The 16911-nt window shown below is 40.5% G+C and overlaps 1 long non-coding RNA gene across 1 annotated transcript in view; it reads left to right on the top strand.

Annotated features, from left to right (window-relative positions):
• Positions 1-16911, top strand: part of LOC122174539 (uncharacterized) — a 47226-nt gene that overhangs the window by 14829 nt on the left and 15486 nt on the right. The window contains exon 2 of the long non-coding RNA XR_006176527.2: positions 3772-3974. This is a non-coding gene — a long non-coding RNA (uncharacterized LOC122174539). The remainder of the gene's footprint in view (positions 1-3771; positions 3975-16911) is intronic.

Genomic DNA, 16911 nt, shown 5'->3' with positions numbered 1-16911 from the left:
ATGGAAAATTAACAGGGAGCTAAATGTATTCTCCAGTACACAGGCCTTAAAAGGAGAAAATGTTGCAAAGGAAGCAGGAAGTCTGAAAAAGTCTTGATTAAATTTCCATATATGTTTGTTCTGAAGATACAGCAAGTACCAATATGAAAAAGCTATTAAATACTCCTGCCTTCTCCCTTTTTTCTGGAATGTTGCTGATTGCAACTCCTTCCACTGAAGTTTTTCCCCTTTGAGTGCAATAATTCTGAACTGCTATAAGAGCACATATTTAATAGTAATGCCAGGCAGAAAAACCCAGAATCTAAAAACACATATATGGAGGGCCAGAGATTCTGTTGAAATAAAGTTGTTAATGGAATTAGAATCACAATGACACACTGTGTATGGTTTCCGTTTATTGCACCCTGATGACTTCTGAAGGAAATGGGCAAGACTCCTACAAATTCTTGCAAATGGTGAGGAAAATATATTTTAATGCACAAGATAAAAAATGAGCTTTTAAAGCAGATTTAAGTGGAGCTGGGCTTCAGGATAAATAAATAGTCTTTTCAAAGGCATTTGGAATCTGTTTCATCAATCAAATTACTGAGAAGTAATGATTAAGCTGTGCTACATCAGATCAGGAGCAAATTTTAACCCAGTAAACTTCTTCCACAGCAAATACTAGGTCTTGGGTCACTGAATAGTCTCCATACTGACCTTCACTTCAGGCACTTGCCTAGTCAACGACAGTGCTTTAGACAAGTATGGAAGGTGACAAGCATTTTTTTTTTCTTTTTAGCTTAAGTGAATTTTGTGCTGATGCACGGAGCTGGGCTGACAGCAGGGTCAGGTGCACCATGGCTAGTGACAGTGCACTGGTCTACAAAGTTGCCTCCACTTGGCTGGAAGGGATCACCTGTAAGGCTTTGTGTACACTGGGAAATTGACAGGCATAGCTATAGCGGAATAAGCTATTTCACTGTAGCTATTCTAGAATAGCTTCCAATGTGGATTCTTTTTATTCTGGAGTAAAAATGATTTTATTCTGGAATATTTACTGCACTGTGTGAGTTTATTCTACTATAGTTATTCAGGTCAGTCTACCTGTGTAGACAAGGCCCAAGGATAATAGGATAGGTCAATTTTCATGTCTTTTTCATCCCTGGGGTTCCATGATGAGATTTCCTAACAAGAATGCTAATTTTGATTATGCTTCTGTGGTAGGGATAACTTTCCATTAGGAACTGCATTGAGAAGGCCTCCTCATGTTATGTAAGCCACTAAACAGGTACCAGATTCAAAACTCTGTTCCTAATGAGACAGATTTTCCAAAGACCTCAGCATTCTCAACTGGGGTCAGATTTTCAAAAAGAACTGAGCTCATGCTTGGCTCAAATCAGGTGGCCAGAGTTCAGTACCCAACATCTCCCCTTATTTTCAATGGAGCTAATGCATGCTGAGCTCTTCCCCAAATGTGGCCTAAATCTACTGTTAGGTATCTTTGCGTCAAATTAGATCTGCTCAATTACACTTCTAAGTAGGTATGCAGTACAGCTGGTCAAAAAATAGAATTTCCATTCTGTGGGAAATTATGACATTTGAAATTTGTTTTTATTTTTAATCTGAATGAAAAGTCAAATTTCATGCAGAATGGAAATTCTGAAGCCATTATATTGTTTTGTTTTTTATGTCAAAATATATTATTAAATATAATACACAAATGATTCAACTATTAAATTTAATGTTATAGTTAATATAATTTAAGACAACATGATAAAGTAGAAATGAAATATCACCTTATCAAAACAAAATGAGAAAGTTGAAATGATTCATTTTGATACTTTCCTGTCTAAAATTTTGTCTAAATTGACACCTTCCCATGAAACATTTAAATTAGGATGAAATTGTATTTTTGGACAGAAAACTGTTCCAGTGAGATCTTTTTGACCAACTCCAGTATCCAGATGCTTAAATCAGCCTACTAAGTGTCTCAAACATTTAAAGTGTCTTATGGATTTAGGTGCCTATTATTTGGTGCCCAATTTTGAAAACAGGACCCAAGTTACAACCCACATGGACTAAATGCAAAGTGATGAAAGGATCCCGCAACAGCTCATTATTATCTGCTGAACCATCTATCCTGCAAAACAGATAATTGCTTTGGTAGGAGGAAGTAGCTACTCTTCCACATTAAGAAATACCAGCTGCAAATGAATCAGTATGATAGATATCTGTTGTCAATTCTACCCTCAAATCATGTGAATTCCAGGTAGAATTCCAGCTTGAAACAAAACTCCAGAGCCAAGCAACTTAAACATTTGAGAAAGTTCAGATTCAGAGGTGAATCTGAATTTTTGTGGACTGGGTCCTTCTTTGATTCTAGAGCATCTCCAAAGGCTGGGGCTGGGTTAATTCTAGAGCATCTCTGGCTTGCAGAAACTCTAATGCATGTTAAACTAGTATTCATTCCAGCATAGACAAGGTTCGAGAGTTTAGAGGGATACCACTCTCCTGAATGCAATGCCACATCCCTCTTCCAAAGACCCAATATGTGACACCTATTTATGGTCAGGAGAAAAAGGTGTTGTGGAATTTCTGGTGCATGTTTTAGAAAGAAAGAAAGGTACTGGGAGGGCAAAGGGATGTATGAATGAGATGGAAGATTGAGAGACAAAGACTGTGGAAGAAAAGAGGAGAGAGACTTCAAGGGTTGGATAAGCAGCCATACTTCTCATGATTTATTTGATCCAAATGTAGGAATCAGTTTGGTTTGTCTCTGACTAGTTTTTGACCTGAATTGGTAATTCTTCTAGCTGTATTTCTTCTAGAAATAGTGTAACAAAATCCTGTGAATTTTTTCTGAAACCTTTTGTCTAAATGCCACTATAACCAACAAAAATACATTTACCATGAGCCTGTAGCTTCCTAAATCCCATAATCTTTGCTTCATTCTTAACGTGCACACAGATAATGATTTTCTTGTTCTTACATTGACTTACTTTTCAGCTTTTATGCATTTTGAAGGCAGGGAAGGCCATATCCTCATCCTTCTCAATCTCAACCTTTTCACGTGTCAATGTCAAAAATTAAAATGCACGAAAATTGAATCAAAACCTCCTGCAGAATCTTCAGACCTGCAATGGACTCATAAACAAAACCATCCCTGATAAATAATGTAATTTAGAATGTTGGTATTGAATAATGTGTATTTTAGGTTGAAAGTGTTTTATGACTGAAGGCATTATAACTTTCATTTTAATCCTAAATGAATGACTATCAAAAACAAGAGTTGGAATGGAGCCAAGAACGTATCAATTTTTCAAAACACCATTTACAAGGCATATTTTTGATTTTGGTTTGGTCACACGTCCCTAGATATTATGCAGGCTGCGCACTGACTTGTGATTGAAAGATCTTTGGTGTATGAGGTGGGGGGTTTTGTTTCTTCAAGCTTTTCCTTTACTGCCATTTAAGATGGAAATGGTCCCTTTCCCCATTCATTTTAATTGTCTGCTGTGAATTCAGAGGGTTTATGTTGGTACATTTGGCATAATTCCATTTTATCCTTCCTCACCATGCTGGAAGTGGGCTCCAGATCAGAGACACTGAAAAGGACATGCATTTAGTATCAGTCTTTTGAAAATGGGCATATTCCCAGAAGCACACAGCTGCTTCTTGATATTGTTTAACAAATTCAAAATAGCTGAATTTGTCATAGGTAAAATCTTTCTGTGTCTAATAATAACGGGTGAGAAAAAATCTCTGTTGCTTTACTTTTATGTTTTACAGACATCAGGATGCATAACAGCTGTGAAATCCAAAGGATGAAAACTTTGATTCTGAAGCATGCACAACTTCGCCTAATTGCCTCTAATCCTCATCAGGAGTAGTTAGCATTGTAGAAACAAGGAGATCTTTCCATCTCTTTGAGCTTCCATCTGAGAACTCCCCAGTCATTTGAGGTTCATGGCAGAGCCTTCTGCTATTCACTGGTAACCCAAATTCCTTCTCTTCACAATTTATAAACTATAATCTAGGGAACATTTTGTAATCTAGTGATGTCACATGATCTCTATTGCCACACCCCCTGCTAAATACATGTTGTATGCTGGATCCATGCAGAAGCACTTTATTTTAAAAGACAATCCTTAGTTTCAGTTTCTCCATTTTGGTTGCACCCACCAGCACAAAACGATGCTATGTGTTGTGGCATGATGCTGATATTCTCCACAGCGATTCTAGAGATGAACGGCTTTTATAGCATGATGATATCACAGTTCCTTCATATATTTTGTTACTATGGTATAATATTAAAACACTCATATGGCCTTTCATATGCAACTTGCTTTTTTAACCTCCTGAGGATTAAGCTGGCTGCGTTGTCTGTAGTGAGGTCTAATGTTTAGAACAGGCAATTCAGAGTTTGGATACCTGGATTCTGTTTTTTCCTCTTCCACAGACTTTCTATGTGAACTTGAGCAAATCACTTATCTTCTACAACCCTCAGTTTATCAAAAGGATGAAGGGGATTCAGCTGCACTTCCTTACCTCATAGGGATGTTAAGAGGCTTAATTAATTGTTTACAAAGCACATTACACAGTGCTTCTAATCCAAAAATCTCACAGCAAAGCATCTGTCCTCCCGTGACACAAATTACAGAGCAGCAGGAGATCTCCAAACTCCCTGCTATATACTAGAAAAATAAAATGCTGACCTGAAGGTACTTTTGAGGAAACAGGGAAAGTGATTCAATTGTGGACATTTATGGTCTGAGCACCTGCAGCCCTCATTAATTTCAGTGGGAGCAGTGAGGGGTAAGTGTCTCTGAAAGCCAAGAGAATAAAGAATAGACCTTATAGTTTTTTGCTGCCTCTTGTGTCATTCAGAACTTTGGCCCACCTCCCCTTGTGCATCCAGGTCAACAGGTACAAGATGATCACTACATGTCCTGCCTGATCCTGCTGTGGGCCTCACAAGAGCAGGAAATTTCCTTGCACTCTCCCCACTTCTACTGTGCACCCACATAAAAGCCAGGCAGAATCTGGCTCTTATTAAGCATCTTCCCTTTTAGTACTAAAGAACTTGGCTATAGGAAAGCAAAGCTCTTCCATTGTTAGTAAAACTGCACCTATCTTTCCACATCAGCAACCAAAACATACAGGAGCTGGAGTCTTTGCTCTTTTTTTTAATCTTGTGAATTTTGGGTGGCTGATGGAATTTGTGGCACTTGAAGAAAAACCCCCTTAGTGATCTGAACAAAGCCACCGAATGTATTGTCTGACAGCCTTGGGGTTTGATTAACCAAACTGTTAACTCCATTTGAAATATTCTTCTAGTTTTTTTTTCTTCAGTATCCATTACTAATTACGATACTGAATCGAAGGCTATTCCCACCATTGTACAGATTAGTTTGGAGAGATGTTTTGCTTTTAGTAGTCATAACAAACTGGCATTGGTGTTTACTTTAAAGCACTGGTATGTTCACAGAAACACGTAGTTAAAGTGATAAACCAGTATCCTCACACTTTTTTAATCTGAAAAAGGAATTCAAGGGTGCAATTTTTAATGACTTAATTCATATATACAGCATATTTTCTTATCTTCCAAACAGATGACTGGTATGGCACCATTCACAGTAATTTGACAGGTGGGCACTTCACATTGTGTAATGGAGCTATAGTGTGAACAACCTGTGTCAAACAACTTATGTAGTATCCTTATTTAGAGGATTGATCCTATAAGGCAGTGGCTCTCAACCTTTTCAGACTACTGTACCCCTTTGAGGAGTTTGATTTGTCTTGCATACCCCAAGTTTCACCTCACTTAAAAACTGCTTCTTTACAAAATCAGACATAAAAATACAAATGTGTCACAGCGCACTTTTACTGAAAAATTGCTTACTTTCTCTTTTTTACCATATAATTATAAGATAAATCAATTGGAATATAAATATTATACTTACATTTCAGTATATAGTATATAGAGCAGTATAAACAAGTCATTGTTTGTATGAAATTTTAGTTTGTACTGACTTTGCTAGTGCTTTTTAAATAGCCTATTGTAAAACTAGGCAAATATCTAGATGAGTTGATGTACCCCCTGGAAGACCTTTGAGTACCCCCAGAGATACACATGCCTCCGGCTGAGAATTGCTGCTTTAAGGGGCTGTATTTGCCTGGTAAATTGCTGAGTGCCCTCAATTCCCAGTGAACTCAAAACCATAGTGATGATAAAAACTGCTATATAAACTATAGCAATAGCCAGTGTGCACTACAGAACATATTTCAGGGGCCTATAATAAATATTGTGATACTTGACCTATAGTGAATACGACACTACATGTGTAAGATACTTATCGTGTAAAGATTTATGCATTTGCTGATTTTTGTATTCATGTGAGTAGTCAGCTGGGCCTGATTTTCATTGCTGTAGAGGGGCCGTAGTGTAAATGACTATCAGACCTGTTGACTTCTGTAGGGTTGCCAACTTTGTATTTCAAAAATAAGGGACTGTTTTCTTAGCACCCCAGCCCCACACCACCTCTTGATATTATTATTAATTATTATCATCATAAATAAATAAATAAAAGCAAAATAAAAAGCAGTACTCACCTACATTTGCCATGAGTATTTCTTGCTGCTTTTTGCAGCACTCAGCAACTCCCAATCTTGTTGTACAGAGATGAGGAAATAAGGGACATCCCTTGTAATAAGAGACTGTTGGAAACCCTAGTAGCACAAATAATCCTATTGTTTCTGCAAAAATGCTGTTGTAAAATAATGTAATTTATTTGTAGCAACGTTAATATAGTAAATTAAACTGATAGTAAATTGCAGGAAAAAACCTTCATTAATATTGAGTAAAAGGTGACCCACAAAGGAATTTTTTAAATTGTAGTTTTTTTGACTTCTTTATGCTGTAGAAAGAAGCCCGAATGGGTTTTTTGTTTTTGTTTTTTTAACCCTACAGAAATATCAGAAATGTCAAGTTTAGTCTTCCTTAATTTTGATCAAAGACCTCTGGACGATCTCAGGGATACTTATTGTGAGCTGTTACATCTTAATTGAATTGGTGTCAGTTCTGAACCTTTAACAACGATCTTATTTCAACCAAGAGTTCTTCTGTCACTGGAGTTCAATAGGTGATTACTAGTGATTTTTAGGTTCCCTAGATATGCCTTATAGAGGTCTGATTTTTAGAGGCAAGGTGCTCAGTACCTTTTGGAAATCAGTCCTCCTTAAGGTAACTCAAGATTGGCAGTCAAGGTCACTGGTCAATTTTGAAAATCTTGATCAAAAAGCTTTAGATAATCTGAATAAAAATCTCTTCAGTTGCTCTCTTTTTCAGTCTTATATTCTTATATTTTACTTTCTCAAGTGTTCCAGTCACTATAGAACGTTGTGGTGTAGAAAAGACTTGAATTCTGAATGTGATTAAAAAACAACAACCCCTCTCTCCTCACCCCCCACCAAAAAAACCCCCAAAAAACAAAAAACCAACCTCCTTTTTTGATTTAAAAAAACAAAATCCTTGTAGGTCATTTGTGTATAGCATAAAGTAGCAAGACATCCATTTCCCCCCCCTTTGCGGGTCACTTTTAGAGTCAAAACATTCTGTTACTTTGGGAAAAGACCCTTAATCGAATATAGTTTGTTCAAAAACTATCTTTAGAAATCCAAAAATTCATGGTTAATATTTCCTAAACCATCTTAACTCTGCAGCTGTATCACTGCCAACTTTCCATGTTCCTCTCAGGGCAGGTCTACACTACAGCCCAAGTTGATCTAATTTAAGTCACTCAGGGGTGTGAAAAAGTCCCCCTGGCCCCTGAGTGATGCAAATTTTGTGCTGTTCACAAAGGCGCTATGTTGGCAAGAGACACTCTCCTGCCAACATAGCTTCCGCTTCTCGCCAAGGTAGTTATGCTGACGGGAGAGGGCTCTCTTGTCGGCATAGTGCGTCTTCACCAGACGTGCTACAGCAGCGCAGTTGCAGCCTATGTAGCACTGCAGTGTAGACTTGCCCTTAGTGAATCCTTTGTATCTACTTTGAAAAAGAATATATGACTTGACTGAGTTCACGAGACTCATGATGGTGGTTTGCAAGGCTGCTGTATTTGTGTAATTTGAAGGTGGAGCATAGTAAATGTGTACTCCAATGTACTGGTTATATGAATATTTATGTCTCTGATACCAAGTGTGATCCTTTGCCACCACATTGCTCCATGCTCTTCCCATGGTATTCCAGTGATGTGGAAATGGAGGGAGGAGTGTGGAGATGGCAGACTGAAGTCCAGAGGGAGCGTCCCTGAAATGCCCCTCCTGAGAAGTCCAATACCTCAAACTTTTCCCCTTTATTTATACATTAGTAATACAATGACATATCCCTTAAAGAAAACTTGCTAGCAAGCAGAATTAAAAGGTCAGACACCTTATGATTGCCAATTAACCAGATATATTTTTTTTTCAGAGTGTCCATGCCTTTGGGCCCTGACAAACATTCCCAGGAGCACATATAAACAGACTTCTTGTTTTTTTTACAATACATGCATCAGCAATTTTAACACTTTTAGCAGGAAGGATGCGGGGTCAGGCTGTCCTGTCTGTGGCACCCGAAACCCCCACCTCTCCTGTCTGGTTACACTAAGGCCTTTGTAAGATTAAGAGAAAGGTGTAATATTCTTAATGATGCGAGTAGGGTGACCAGATCAGCGCCATAAAATATCGGGACGCAGGGGGAGGGAGGAGAGGAGCGGAGCAAAAAAAAAAAAAAGAAAAGAAAAGAAAAAGGGAGTTTCAAAGGGGCCGGGGGCATTAGCAGGCCCCAGCCGCGTGCGCTGCCCTCCCCCCAGCCCGCCATGGGCATATGCGGCACGCGGTGGGTCCGGGCGGGGGCAGCGCAGAGCGGGCAGAGGCTGGGTGGGCGGCACGGGCCGAATCCCCGCTGCTGCTGGGGAGCCCCGCGTCTCTCCTTCCCGCTCACGGCTGCGGCTCCTTCCTGGGGGGACGCGCCTCCCACCGCCCCAGCCACATGCAGTGCGCGTCCCTCGCGCCTAGTCTCCCTCCCACCGGGAAGGAGCTGCTGGACGCGCACCACATGTGCCCGGGGCGGGCCGGGGGGCGCGTCCCGCCAGGACCCACCGCACTGCCTCCAAGCTGCGCTCCCGGTCCCCCTGTGCAGCGGCCCGGGCAGGAGCCCTCTGGCGCGGAGGGGGGGCTCAGAGCTGAGCTCCCCTGTCTCCCTCCCTTGCCAGCCCCCCTTTGCCCGCCCGGTGCCTGGGTGCCAGAGCTGACTCACCAGCTCCAGGATCCAGGCACCGCCACCAACCCCTCCCTCCAGGCTTGTGCTGCCATGCAGCTGCAAGCCTGGGAGGGAGGAGGAATGCTGCGTGGTTGGAGAAGAGGCGGGGCCAGGGCGGGGATTTGAGGAGGGAGTCAATGGGGGAAGGAGGGGGCGGAGCCGGGGCGGGGGGTGGGAGGAGAGTCCCTCTGGGAGGGCAAAATTTCTTGTTTGACGCGGGACAAAGAAGCAAATATCAGGACAGTCCCGATAAAATTGGGACGTCTGGTCATCCTAGATGCGAGTCAGTGGTTAAAATCATGATTTTATATGAGTTTCACCTCACATCTGGCCAAATTCTGCTGGCAATGATGCTGCTGAATTGATTAGTCAAAAGGCAGAGTCTAATTTTTCCTTTTGGTCTATTTTGATTTGTAACATAACTATTTTTGAACATGTACTTAAACTCTGGAGAGGTGCATTTGGAATTTTCAATAAATATATTGTTAAGCATGTACTGTAATAGATGTCCTCTGTAGAAAACCCTGACAAAACTCCATCTGCTTTGTATTCCCCTTCTTACAGGGAAATAAAGAATAATACCATTGTACGTACATTTATTGGCAGCTATGTAGATCTGAATGATTTCAGGAATAACCAGCAGGCAATAATAATGCACAGTAATACACACAATCATGACAAGGAGTGCCAGTGTATTTTTCTTAGATCAGATTATATCCAAAGTGTGCGGTTAAGATTTGGGTGCACAAGTTGCTCACTTTCTCTCTCTCCATCTAAACCTAAAATTGTAGGTTCTGAAGAGATTCATTACACTTTTTTTCTTTAAGTGTTTTACCAAGCATACTTGATGGACTTGCACAGGTGCAAGAACTAGATTATTTTCAAATGAAAGAGACAATAAATAAAATGCTACAGTGTAGCAGGAAAGGGACCTTTTAAAGAGGGGCTGCACAGAAGATTTCATATCCCTAAAGAAAAATGTAAGCACCATTAATTTGAAAAACAAAACAAAAAAATCAAAAACCCTGCCCTGTTTCCAGATTCATTCTTGGAGTCTGGAATCTGCATTTGCTTACAGACAGAACTGTCTGCGTTCCTCTCTAGTAGAAATCTCCGCAAGAAAGTCCCTCACGAGGAAGATATTTCTGTGAGGAGAGGGAGGATTTCATACTGGAATAGCCTGATCGCTTGCTGCTACTAAATTATTAACTGGCTTTCTAAGCCTCTGTGCTGGCAATTCAGCTCTTTTTCTCCTTCAGGGCAGCTTTGGCTGGAAGTACAGTAATTGTTAACTGTGCAGGAAGACTGAAAGTGGAGGGAATTCAAGTTTATACTTCCTTGAAAACTGTTACTGCAAACCGTTCTGGTTCTGGTATCCTGACTTCATTATAAATAAGTGTCTGGGAGGTGGTGCTGTTATAATGGCTGTGCTCAGCTCATTAACTTGTTTTCTTGCTGAGGGGAAAATGATTTTATATATATACATAATTAGGAAATTGATCCTACTGCATCTGTGAGTCGAAGTTAAAAGTTATTCACCTCACATGTTCACATTTTTAATACACTGACAAAGTTAAAAGGGGGGGAAAAACCTGTGTGACTTTAGTGGCTCTATAAAGTAAGGGGCAATTGGCACTGGGTTGAACTACTTAGAGAGTGTAGGCCATTATTGTGCAGACTCCCCTGCACAGCGTTACCTATGTACCAGCCTTGGCCTGAAGCCTGGATGTGTTTCAATCCTGCATATTTTGGCTTGGATTTGCCAAAGTGCTGGTGCTCCTCATGCTGGGTTTGCTCAGGGTCTGTGAAGAGAGCCTGAGCATAGTTCAGAGAAACATATACATTGCTAAGCAATGTGAGCAACCTCTGTCCACACAGAACAGAGCACTGGTGAGTATGTGTGGCACAACCAGGGAGCTGAGAATAGTTGCTTAAGTACAATCCAGTGAATGCAAAGGGTCTATGCAGTGATTGCTTTTAGGATTTGCAATTGTTCCTCTGCTATCGTGGGGTTGGGGCTTATTTGATCATGTTTAGAAGAAACTGATAGCAGCAGCAGTCACTGACTGATCTGTCTCTGAAGGCTCCTGTGAAATGTTCTGTCTCCCTCAGCCATCGGCTCCAGGCCTGCTGGCCACAATGTTCCTGCTAGCCTGTTAATATGATGTGCTTCCTCCCATCTGCCCACACTTCATATTACTGGACCACAAGGAGCAAAGTAGAGAGCTGTGTGAGTAATTCCTGACAAAGTCTGACAGAAACACATTAACGCTTTTTTGGTGGAATATTTCCCCGCATTGTTTGACCAACTCTAGTTCCAAAACACCATGTTCTATGTACCTTCCAACAACTTATCGTCCTCTTCTATCCCACCGGAGGACTGAGTCCTTTCTGAATAAAGGCTGCCAGTTGTTCCCTATTACACCCACTCAACGGGGGTGGACATGTGATATATTTTAGGGTGAGGCCATCAAACTCATTTTTATTTGTGACTTATGCCAAACTTATTTAACACTTATATTGTGTAGCCAGCTAGGCCAGGGCCCCGTTGTTCTAGGTTCTGGATAAACATGTTGAAAATTACTAAGTCTCCAGAAATGAGAGTAACAATTAGTTCTGATCTACATGTGAAGGTTTGTCCCTTCCCTTTTCTATTCTGGGGTTATTGCTTCTATTTTCTTCTAGCAAGCACAACACTGAACGTAATTACTTGATTTATCAGCATGGTAGATAATGTAGTCTCATCCAAGGTCACTGTGTATGATACTTGAAGTATTTGAGGTGGGGACAAGACGAAGAGGGTATAATAAAGGTGAAATATGAGCACTGCACTTCTATGACTTCTCATAAACTCTCCCCAGTGGCTAAACAGTTCATTTTTCAAGATCTGGTGATGACCTGTTCAGAGAGTAACAAGTTCACAAGTCTCCACTGTACTAGTGTGCAAGGCTATCACATGAGAATGGCCATACTGGGTCAGACAAATGGTCCATCTAGCTCAGTATCCTGTCTTCCAAATAGTCACCAATGCCAGGTGCTTCAGAGGGAATGAGCAGAACAGGTAATTATCAAGTGATCCATCCTCTGTTGCCCATTTCCAGCTTCTGGCAAACAGCTAAGGACCTTTAGAGCTGGACAAATGATTAATAGCAAATCATGTATTCCACTTATTTAGCACTTTATTCAGTTCATAAATAGCCTGCAAACACATGCTGATTTTTATGAACTATTTAGTTATCTGAAATTGTCCAAACACTTTTTATGTCAATATATTTCACTCTGTGGGTGTTCAGAAAGTATTCTCTTTGGCTATGTTTTTGGCTACTAACCATTCATCATTTTAGATATGTGATTATCAGCAAATAAACAGCAAAATAAAGACAATGGATTTAAAGAAGGCAGACTTTAGCAAACTCAGGGAGTTGGTAGGTAAGATCCCATGGGAAGCAAGTCTAAGGGGAAAGACAATAGAAGACAGTTGGCAGTTTTTCAAAGAGACGTTATTAAGGGCACAAGAGGAAACTGCGTAGGAAAGATAAGAAGTATGGCAAGAGACCACCTTGGCTTAACCAGGAGATCTTCAATGATCTAAAAATCAAAAAAGGGTCCTACAAAAAGTGGAACCTAGGTCAAATTACAAAGGATGAATATAAACAAATAACACAATATGTAGGGACAAAATTAGAAAGGCCAAGGCACAAAATGAGATCAAACTAGCCAGAGACATAAAGGGTAACAAGAAAACATTCTACAAATACACTAGAAGCAAGAGGAAGACCAAGGACAGGGTAGTAGGCCTGTTACTCAATGGGGAGGAGGGGGAAGGAAATAATAACAGAAAATGTGGAAATGGCAGAGGTGGTTAATAACTTCTTTGTTTCTGATTTCACCAAAAAGGTTGGTGGTATTTGGACATCTAACATAGCGAATGCCAGTGAAAATGAGGTAGGATCAGAAGAGGCTAAATTAGGGAAAGAACAAGTTAAAAATTACTTGGACAAATTAGATGTTTTCAAGTCACCAGGGCCTGATGAAATGCATCCTAGAATACTCAAGGAGCTGACTGAGGAGATATCTGAGCCATTAGCGATTATCTTTGAGAAGTCACGGGAAACGGGAGAGATTCCAGAAGACTGGAAAAGGGCAAATATAGTGCCAACTATAAAAAGGGAAATAAAGACAACCCAGGGAATTACAGACCAGTCAGCTTAACTTCTGTACCCAGAAAGATAATGGAGCAAATAATTAAGCAATTTGCAAACATCTAGAAGATAATAAGGTGATAAGTTACAGTCAGCATGGATTTGTCAAAAACAAATTGTGTCAAACCAACCTGATAGCTTTCTTTGATAGGGTAATAAGCCTTGTGGATAGGGGGGAAGTGGTAGACGTGGTTTATCTTGACTTTAATAAAGCTTTTGATATTGTCTCACATGACCTTCTCATAAACAAACTAGGGAAATAAAAACTAGATGGAGCTACTATAAGGTGGGTGCAAAACTGGTTGGAAAACCATTCCCAGAGAGTAGTTATCAGTAGTTCACAGTCAGGCTGGAAGGGCATAAAGAGTGGGGTCCTGCAAAGATCAGTTCTGGGTCCGGTTCTGTTCAATATCTTCATCAGTGATTTAGATAATGGCATAGAGAGTACACTTATAAAGTTTGCGGACGATACCAAGCTGTGAGGGGTTGCAAGTGCTTTGGAGGATAGGATTAAAATTCAAAATGATCTGGACAAACTGGAGAAATGGTCTGAAGTAAATAAGATGAAATTCAATAAGGACAAATGCAAAGTACTCCATTTAGGAAGGAACAATCAGTTGCACACATACAAAATCGGAAATGACTGCCTAGGAAGGTGTACTGTGGAAAGGGATCTGGGGGTCATAGTGGATCACAAGCTAAATATGAGTCAACAGTGTAATGCTGTTGTAAAAAAAGCAAACATCATTCTGGGATGTATTAGCAGGAATGTTGTATGTAAGACATGAGAAGTAATTTTTCTACTCTACTCCACTCCGATTAGGCCTCAACTGGAGTATTGTGTTCAGTTCTGGGCGCCACATTTCAGGAGGCATGTGGACAAATTGGAGAGAGTCCAGAGGAGAGCAACAAAAATGATTAAACATCTAGAAAACATGACTTGTGAGGAAAGATTGAAAAAAATGGGGTTGTTTAGTCTGGAAAAGAGAAGACTGAGAGGGGACATGATAACAGTTTTCAAGTACATAAAAGATGGTTACAAGGAGGAGGAAGAAAAATTATTTTTCTTAACCTCTAAGGATAGGACAAGAAGCAATGGGCTTAAATTGCAGCAAGGGCAGTATAGGTTGAACATTAGGAAAAACTTCCTAACTGTCAGGGTGGTTAAGCATTGGAATAAATTGCCTACTGAGGTTGTGGAATTTCCATCATTGGAGATTTTTAAGAGCAGGTTAGACAAACACCTGTCAGGAATGGTCTAGATCAGGGGTCGGCAACGTTTGGCACGCAGCTCGCCAGGGTAAGCACCCTGGTGGGGCGGGCCAGTTTATTTACCTGCTGACGCGACAGGTTCGGCCAATCGCGGCCCCCACTGGCTGCGGTTTGCCGTCCCGGGCCAATGGGGGCGGCGAGAAGCAGCGCTGGCGAGCGATGTGCTGGCCGCGGCTTCCCGCCACCCCCATTGGCCCGGGACGGCGAACTGCGGCCAGTGGGGGCCGCGATTGGCCGAACCTGCCGCGTCAGCAGGTAAATAAATTGGCCCAGCCCGCCAGGGTGCTTACCCTGGCGAGCCGCGTGCCAAACGTTGCCAACCCCTGGTCTAGATAATTAGTCCTGCCATGAATGCAGGAGATTGGACTAGATGACCTCTCGAGGTCTCTTCCAGTTCTATGATTCTATGATTACCCGCCTAAAGCATATGGTATTATTTCTTCTTTCTCTCAAGATGACTGAAATATCTATACACAGGAAACCAAAGGAAATTCAAGATGGTTGTGCAAACACTTCCAGCATGAAACTTTGTGTGACTTTTAGTTCCATGAACATATTTGTAAAAATGATTGCAGAAAATGAATAAAAAGAATCACAGTTTAGAAGGATATCTGTAATTTTTATTTGAGTGAATAATCACAAATAGTTAGTTATTGCAGTATTCACACAGATGTAGTTATTTCTTTACCATTGGAAGGATGTTGTGTTGTATGTAATGATATCCTACCGACTTGATTGTATTATGGAGATACAATTGGCACATCTTATTAAAGGGTAACAAAGATTTCTCATGTGGAACATACAGAGACACATAGAGAGACACCTCGGGAGTTACAGCGCAGAAAGCTGCTTTACTGCGCAGAAACTTGCCAGTGTAGACGGGGCCAAAGTGGGGAGGTAATATCTTTTATTAGACCTGCTTCTGTTGGTGAGAGAGACAAACTTTTCAGCTACACAGAGATCTTTTCAGGTCTGGGAAAGGTAGTCAGAGTGTCACAGCTAAATACAAGGTAGAACAGATTGTTTAGCACATTAGTAGATAACCCAACCCATATTGTATGTGGAGCATAGAAATAATTGGAAAAAAATAAGTTTCAGTTCCAGTTAGAACACTGAAAATATGTATTTGTGAAGAGAGTTATTAGCTGACTTGTCACTCTACAATTTAGAGCCTGATCAAAAACCCATTGAAATCAATGAGAGTCTGTCCACTGATTACAAGGAACTTTAGACTGGGCCCTTAATGCAATATCAAATTGATTAATGTGGTTTGGGTCTCACAGAGTTTTAAAGCTGTTTTACTGCCACTTTACAGGGTAGTTTTTGAATCCTGCTTAACTGAGGGAAGGTATCCCTTGAACTCTTTCTTGTTGAATACACTTCAATCATAGATTTTAAGTTCAGAAGGAACCCTTGTGATCATCTAATCTGATGACCTGCATAACAAAGGCCATAGGTTTTTACCCAGTGATTCCTGCCTCAAGCTCATAACTTCTGCTTGAACAATAGCATGTCGTGTAGTGTACCTTAGTATAAACTCAACTAGTGCTATTGTGGAGAGGGCTCTAGTCTAAGGTATACTATTGAAATCCCACGGTGCAGGTGATACTGTGGTTTAAATAAAGATAGTTTAAACTAACCCAGTTAGAGCTAAAATGGAGTCTGTCAGAGGGGAGACAATTTCCAGATGGATCAGTGTCCAACAGGAAACCTTTAATGCGAGGAGACAGTTGTAGTAAAAATAGGTCATTGCCTGACACATTTTACTTTTATTATGTAGTCCAGAGACAGAGGTACAATATTGTTTGTCTTAATCTGTGTCTTGTACAAAAGAAACCCCTCAACTTTGATTCTCTCATTATCTGCTTACAATTCCTGGCTGATGAGAAATTACAAAATCCAGCTTGTTTCCTGAGCCTTTTCTATAAGTGTGCACAGGACAAAACCAAAGCAAAACAAAGGTTGTCTGAAAAATCTGAGGTACTTTGGTTTTGTAAATCCTTTCAGGAGATCCTGTGTTTACTAGAAGTGAACTACATGGGTTAATTTGCTAAAGTGTTTTGAAAGAATTAGCCAAATGAGAAAAGAAACAATTACCTGAAGTTGCTGCTTGTTGCCAAGAACAAAAGTAAAACAAATCAGTGGCAGGATGAG

The sequence above is a fragment of the Chrysemys picta genome, chromosome 2, assembly GCF_011386835.1.
Source record: "Chrysemys picta bellii isolate R12L10 chromosome 2, ASM1138683v2, whole genome shotgun sequence".
NCBI lineage: Eukaryota > Metazoa > Chordata > Testudines > Emydidae > Chrysemys > Chrysemys picta.
This window is presented reverse-complemented; position numbering and strand designations above follow the sequence as displayed.